Source organism: Triticum dicoccoides, chromosome 4B (assembly GCF_002162155.2).
Source record: "Triticum dicoccoides isolate Atlit2015 ecotype Zavitan chromosome 4B, WEW_v2.0, whole genome shotgun sequence".
Lineage (NCBI taxonomy): Eukaryota > Viridiplantae > Streptophyta > Magnoliopsida > Poales > Poaceae > Triticum > Triticum dicoccoides.
This window is the reverse complement of record NC_041387.1, coordinates 595828967-595836829: the sequence shown is the minus strand read 5'-3', so window position 1 is coordinate 595836829 and position 7863 is coordinate 595828967.

The following is a 7863-nucleotide window of genomic DNA, read 5'->3' as shown; positions in this document are numbered from 1 at the left end:
CCTCTTCCTGGGGGGTCGCCGTCAACATCACCAGGGTCATCTCGTCTGATCTTATACCGTAATGCACCGCATACCGGGCATGCATTCAGATCCTTGGACGCACCGCGGTAGAGGATGCAGTCATTAGGGCATGCATGTATCTTCTGCACCTCCAATCCTAGAGGGCGTACGACCTTCTTTGCTGCGTATGTACTGTCGGGCAATTCGTTATCCTTTGGAAGCTTCTTCTTCAATATTTTCAGTAGCTTCTCAAATCCTTTGTCTGGCACAGCATTCTCTGCCTTCCACTTCAGCAATTCCAGTATGGTACCGAGCTTTGTGTTGCCATCTTCGCAATTGGGGTACAACCCTTTTTTGTGATCCTCTAACATGCGATCGAACTTCATCTTCTCCTTTTGACTTTCGCATTGCGTCCTTGCATCGACAATGACCCGGCGGAGATCATCATCATTGGGCACATCATCTGGTTCCTCTTAATCTTCAGCAGCTTCGCCCGTTGCAGCATCATCGTGCACATCGTCTGGTTCCTCTTGATGTACAGCATCACCGTATTCAGGGGGCACATAGTTGTCATCGTACTCTTCTTCTTCGCCGTCTTCCATCATAACCCCTATTTCTCCGTGCCTCGTCCAAACATTATAGTGTGGCATGAAACCCTTGTAAAGCAGGTGGGTGTGAAGGATTTTCCGGTCAGAGTAAGACTTCGTATTCCCACATATAGGGCATGGACAACACATAAAACCATTATGCTTGTTTTCCTCAGCCACTTCGAGAAAATCATGCACGCCCTTAATGTACTCGGAGGTGCGTCTATCACCGTACATCCATTGCCGGTTCATCTGCGTGCATTATATATAATTAAGTGTGTCAAAAATCATTACAGAACATCACGAGTAGATAACTAAGTGACCAAATTAATAGAAGTTCATCATCACATTAAAACCAAAGTACATACATAGTTCTCATCTTCAAGCGAAAATCGTTACAGAACAACATAAAGCTCTGCAGAGCATCTAAATTAATTAAACCATACATTGAAACTATGTAAAACATTTCAATGCGGAAAAAAATGCGATAATAATCGCAACCAAGGTTACAACTGATCCAACGGCATAATGATATCAAGCCTCGGTATGAATGGCATATTTTCTAATCTTTCTAATCTTCAAGCGCATTGCATCCATCTTGATCTTGTGATCATCGATGACATCCGCAACATGCAACTCCAATATCATCTTCTCCTCCTCTATTTTTCTTATTTTTTCCTTCAAGAAATTGTTTTCTTCTTTAACTAAATTTAACCTCTCGACAATAGGGTCGGTTGGAATTTCCGGTTCAACGACCTCCTAGATAAATAAAATCTATGTCACGTTGGTCGGCATAATTTTCATAAACAATAAATGAACCAATAGTTATTAAGAGATAATATAGACCACATCCAAATCATAGATAGGACGAGGGCCGACGGGGGCGGATACCAAAACCATCGGACTATATAAGATGCAATAATAAAAGTAAGAAAATAATACAAGTATCTATCTAAACATATAAGTAAGAATATTTTTCCTTTCAGAAAGAAGATAAGAACAAGAGGCTCACCACATTGGTGCCGGCGATGAGATCGGCGCGGGTGATCAACAGCGGTGAAGACGGGTACGGGGCGTGACGGACCGCTAAAGCAAGACAAATATTGAGGAAAATGGAGCTTGGAGGTCGAGCTTGGAGAGGAGAAAGCTTAAGTAGTGTGGCTCGGGCATTCCATCGAACACCTTGTGTGCACAGGAGGTGGGCTAGAGCACCACCAAGCCCTCTCCCCCTCGACTGCCAGAAAAAACAGAGGAGTGTGCTCTGCTCTTACGCGAGGGGGTATATATAGGCACCCTTTGGTCCCGGTTCGTGGCACCAACCGGGACCAATGGTGATGGGCCAGGAGCGAGGCCCATTGGTCCCGGTTCGTCCCACCAACCGGGACCAAAAGATCCAGACGAACCGGGACCAATGGCCCACATGGCCCGGCAGGCCCCCGGGGCTCACGAACCGGGTCCAATGCCACCATTGGTCCCGGTTTTGGATTGAACCGGGACTAATGGGTTGACCCGGCCTGGACCAATGCCCCCTTTTCTACTAGTGTCTGGTGCGAACGGCGCTGGACCATCACAATGACATGCCTTAGACCTCGAGCCGACTTGCCACACATGTATGTGCCTGTGTGCATAGCATTCACCATCGACTCGGTCTCATAATAATACATGCTATACTAGCTACATATATGTAAGAGCCATAGAGTTTTGAACCCCCTCGCCCAATAATTATGTGCAAAAATGTCTCTAACCGACATTTTTCTCCCTATATAAGAACTTTGTACTGTAATGTTATCTCGATTCAAGTGTTAAATCTCTTCAACTGAGTGTATAAGTATTGCCTTGACGCAACAAAGAAAGACTTATGGAGGCCATATTATGACGAGTCTATTTTTGCGTGTTGCCTTGGCCCTGGGTAGCCTCCAATTTGTTTCTGAAATGTGGTCCATATGTTTTTTTGGAAAGACAACAGGAAAACTGTTGTGATTCCATTGAAGGAGAAGGGCCGATGGCCAAGTACAGGGAAAAGCAAAGTGAAACAAAATAAAAAATTACAACTGGAGCAAGCTTTGCTCAAACCTCCACACTGTCCCTATTCAAGTTTCAGCGTTGATCACCCGCATCTGTGACGAGGCGATCACCCGGAAGTTCATGTTGTTTAAAAATTGGAAAAACTAACACCCACACGTATGGCATCTTGCACATCCCCCACACGTCTCCTTTATCACTCATTTTGCCACGTGTGAATAGATGACATCAGCATGGATCTTTTTGGTTTTCGGCTTAAAATGTTTTATCTCTTAATTAAAAAATCAAATTAAAAATCCATTTTCACCATTAAACCTGTCTTGACGAGATCTTCAAAACTAGAACCCATGTTGATATGTTTCGACGAAAAAAAATTGTCCAAAAGTTGCCATGATGTTTACACTGTAGTTGTCATAGTGCTTAAACAAAAGTTGCCATGTGGCAATTTAAGTTTGTAGGGCATGACAATTTTAGTATTTTGATGATGACAACTCCAGTACTTTGACCATGAAAATTATTTTTCGTATGAACCATGACAATTTTAAATGCATGTATCATGGCAATTTTAGTTTATGGCTCATGGCAAGTCTAGTATTTTAATTCCCCGTTTTATAATGTAAAAAATCGCTTTTAAATGTAGAAGAAAATAGCTGAAACATATCATGGCAACTTCAATATAAACATCATGGCAATTCATGTGAAATAGACATGGCAACTTTTAACCAAAAAAATTCGTCAAAATATATTGATATGAGATCTAGTTTCGAAGATCTCGTCGGGAGGAATTTAATGGTGAAAACGGATCTTCAATCGGATTTTTCATTTTAGAGATAAAATGTTTTAAAAACTGAAAATCCAAAAAAATTCTCACATGCATGCATGCGGTGACGTGACGTAGTCTGTGTGTTATAGGGCGTGTAGGCGGATTTTGCTCCCACTATACGTGTGGGCGTTAGCGTTGTCCTAAAAAAAATTATGTTCCGTTCTAATGAAATTTCATATAGCAGATAAAAGCCATGAGGGCTCTTGCTCCTTTCAGGTTTGATCTTTTTGTCTGGTCGCTGAGGGCTATGAATGTCAACGCGTCAATGAGTGGCGCATCTTTGCTCAAACCGGTTGAGCCCCAACGTGGAATATGAATTTTTTTTTATTTAATTTTATGACAAAATTTGGGATGGCAATTTTGACAATTTAAAATTTACATTTTTTAAATTTAACAGAAATATTATTTAAAAAATTACAGTTTTTATTTTTCTGATTTTTTTACACATTTTTATGGGATTTTTTAACTTTTTGCTGACATGGCTTGCTGACTGGATGGACCAGTAAACGGGGAGGGGAGGGTGGAATCCTTGCCGATTTTAAGGGCTCAGAGTTGTAATGTAGATGGTATTGGAGTTCGCGGTAGTAAATCGGTAATTGCCTTTGGCTCCTAGGTGCATATGCACCCATTGTCCAAATACACATTTCGAAAAGTTGAAATTTTTGAAACAAAAATTCCGCGTGTATATCCAGACATTTTATGTGCGTGCACAAGGTTTCAGTGAAAAACGATATTTTTTGTGGCTTGTGTAAAAAAGACAATTTCTGATGCTTCATTCTAACTATTTGAGGTTGCTAGATGTGCAGACCGCACAGGTTGGGGTGGATGTGCTCATTCTAACTATTCACGAGGCATTTCTTTATCTTTTTTACACAATCCACAAAAACGTCGTTTTTCATCGAAACCTTGTGAACGCACATAAAATGTCTGGATATACACGTGGGATTTTTGTTCCGAATTTTTCAACTTTTCGAAATATGTATTTCGACAATGGGTGCATATGCACCTAGGAGCTAAGTAAATCGGTAAAGAATTAAGGGTTGAAATATGCACTTCTCTCTTTTGTGTTTTATTTTCCTTCACAAAACCAACTAGGCAGTTTCAAATTTGACGCCTAAATACTTAATAGACCAAGTCAAACTGCTCAAATTAGTCCACACTAATCTATGAGCCGACGTCAAATGCTTTTTAATTAGTTGTTAGCCAGCCACTTGGTGGTACTGTAGTATCATGTCCCCTACCGTATCATTCCATGCCAAAAAAGATCACAATCACTGTACATAAATCTTCTATATAAAAATAAGGGCACCCCACTATATGATTTTTCTGCCTTCTCATGAAACCACATCATTCCAATTGTTATAGCCGTTGATTCACTAATGTTTATGAGTGTGTAGCCGTTGGATTAAAGATTGAGCAAATTACTAAGAGCTGCCACCGCTAAGTGAAATATCGTTTCGTTATTTTCTAGCCTTACCGCTAGCTGCCTTTTTTTTTTCTGAGGCACCGCATCGCTCGCTCGCCGCTAAGCTTCCGGACTCGATTTTTTTTTCTTGGGATTTGTGCGTATACTTCACCGAAACTGTACACTAGAAAGCCCATTACAAGCCCATAATTAAGGTCCATCGCTCCTTTTATTCCGTGAAGCCGCCACCGCCATCATCCTTTCCGGCCACCCACGCTTCCCCGTCCATCCGCTGCCGCCCCTCATGCCCTCCCAGCAGCGGCCACCACCCATGCTTACCTCCAGCCAGCCCTCCCTGCGAACCCTTCCGCCCTCACCGCCAGTGCTCCAGAGATGCGTCATCCAGCTGCTGCCACCATGGATTCCGCTGCCATGGCTCATGCTCCTCCCGGCCAATGACCGCAGGTGACCTTACGCCGCCATGCCCAACGGCCCCACTGGCAGTGACCGCCGCTAGCCCTTCCGCCGCTCCACACATGAGCATTAACTCCAGCTTCGTTCGTATTCCTCGCTTTTATGTCGCAATCTTCCACCTCCGTGCCACAAAAATGCACATGAAACGGCCTCGCACCACGCAATTTACGGCCCTCATTATCTTCTGCTCGAGTAACTGATGCAGTGGTTTTCCCTTAAAGCGGCCTGTTTTCGTTGTCTCCACGGCTTCTCCCATCGCATGCTGCTACCACGAATAATACCCGGGAGGCCGGGACGCATCTGTAGTCCTCGCCATCGCCGGCCACCGGTTTCAATCCCCTCTCCCGTGTCTCAATTAATCAAGCCTTTTGTTGTTCGTGGTAGTACAGATGCAAAATTGCGGATCATCTCCTCAAGGTGCCCTTGCACTTGGTAAGCACTAAGAAGGCCGTTAATTCAATCATGGATGGATATGTCTTATCCCTCTTCTTTTTCCTGCAAGATATATACTGAATTATGTACAACTCCAGGTATCAAGTCACAGTAATCACATCGCAAGTTGGTAGCTCAGGTATACTAATCTCCAGGTGTGTTTGTTGATTATTAACATTGGTTTGTTGCACAGTTTTCTTTGTCCAAAAACCTTTCAATAGTTTCACTGTACTAGCTTTTTTGTGATTAAATTTGTTATATTTCGTTAACCAGCATATGAATCATGACTTTCTCACCACTTATTCATGGAATCGGTTTACATGCCACGAAATGTACCAGTCAGACGTCTTTAACAACAGACAGTTGAGGCAATTGCTTCTTACCAAATAGGATACACGATGTTTATGTTTTTATATCTTAATATTGAAGCCTGACTCGGGATGAGCGAAGACCGACGAGTCTGAGCGCGCCGGAGACCGACGAGCTCATCCGGCTCGGGATGATGGTGCCGCCGGGCTGCCGTATGCCGCACGCCTTCCACATCACCGCCGACGGGTACCCAACGAGGTGGCCCGGCGCGTCGCCGGATGAGCTCTGCCGGCACGACGGCGGCCGGTGGAACATCGTCGGTTGCGCTAGGTTTTGGAAAGGCAAAGACTACTGGACAGTTGTCGCGCAGGCTCGTCGGGAGTAGCGGACGGGCGGCTCGTCGTCTGGCCCGGGCGGCTCGTCGTCTGGCCCGGGCGGCTCGTCCTCCGCCCCGCGACGGCCCCGCCGTCCCCCTCCGGCGGCCGTCTCCAAGCTCGTCTCGCCATCCGGTTCCCACCCTCGCTGGGCCCGCCTCCCCTCCCGTCATCGAGATCCCGCCGAAGCAGTTCGCATTGCGCGAGGATGGCGACCCCGACGACTGCCCCGGCTACCTCATCGCACTGCGGGCGTCGCAGGCAGAAGTGGCGGCCGCGGCGGCGGCCGCGAAGGCGAGAGAGGCCGCCGAGCTGCAGGCCGCACTCGACGCCGCGGCGGCTATGGCGGCGGCAGCAGAGGCCACCGAGCTGTAGGCCGCACTGGATGCGGCGGCGGCCATCGGAGCGGTGCAGCCGCAGGTGGCTCCGGAGGAGGACGATGCCGGCTACTGGGACGACGGCGGCAAGAGCAGCGACGATGGCAACGGTGACGTCGGTGCGGGCGAGATCGTCGACCTGGCCGCCTTCGACGACGCCGAGTAGATTAGGTTTAGATTAGGTCCTTATGTTTAATTAATTTTGGTTACATCCTGTTTAATTAAGTTTTTTATGTTCTAATGTAAAATTAACTGTCATAATGTTGAATGGACTATCGTTATGTTGCAATGAAAGTTATTATGAAATATTATGAACAAAAATTGAATCTTTTTATAAAATAAAAGTGACCCGAAAGAAATTAAAATTAAATAGTTTACTGGTAAAATTGAAAGAATAATAAAAGTATATATAAAAGAAAAGAAGAAGAGAGGAAGAAAGGAAAAGGAAAAAACTAAATTAAAAGAGGGAATTCGTAATTTTTTTGAAAAAGTTAGTATGAAATAATTTAGATTAATAACAGTGTTTTCGGACTGTGGACGCCAAAAACCGTAGAAAATGCAAACATACCCAAAATGCACAGAAAATTGGCACGCATGATTCTCATGTAGATAAAATGCGATACAAAAATTTGGGCATGTTTGAAGGTTACAGAAAAAAACGGTGTTCCAGACACACCTTTTCACACCGAAGCCAACGTCTTCCACATCAAGTGCCTAGGCAGTTTCCCGGAATGCACTCAACTTTTGCAAGCGCGTGTGGGGCCCCGCCCGGTTACCGCACGCCAGAGATGAACAAAATCCTCCGACTACGAACCCACGTTGCGTCACGTCCGGGAAGTGTTTTGGGGGTTTTCGGCCCGGAAAATCATTGAAAATCCGTAGAGTTTCAAAACGCGACAAATTTTGGCGTGCGTGTCCTGCATGGTCACTGTGGCCCGTGGAACAAAAATGAGCGAGTTTGACGGATGCGACAGAGAGACGTACGACCGAGGGTCCCCTCCACCCATACCGAAACCACCGCCTTCCACACCAAGTGCATGGGCGGTTTCCCGAAATGCAC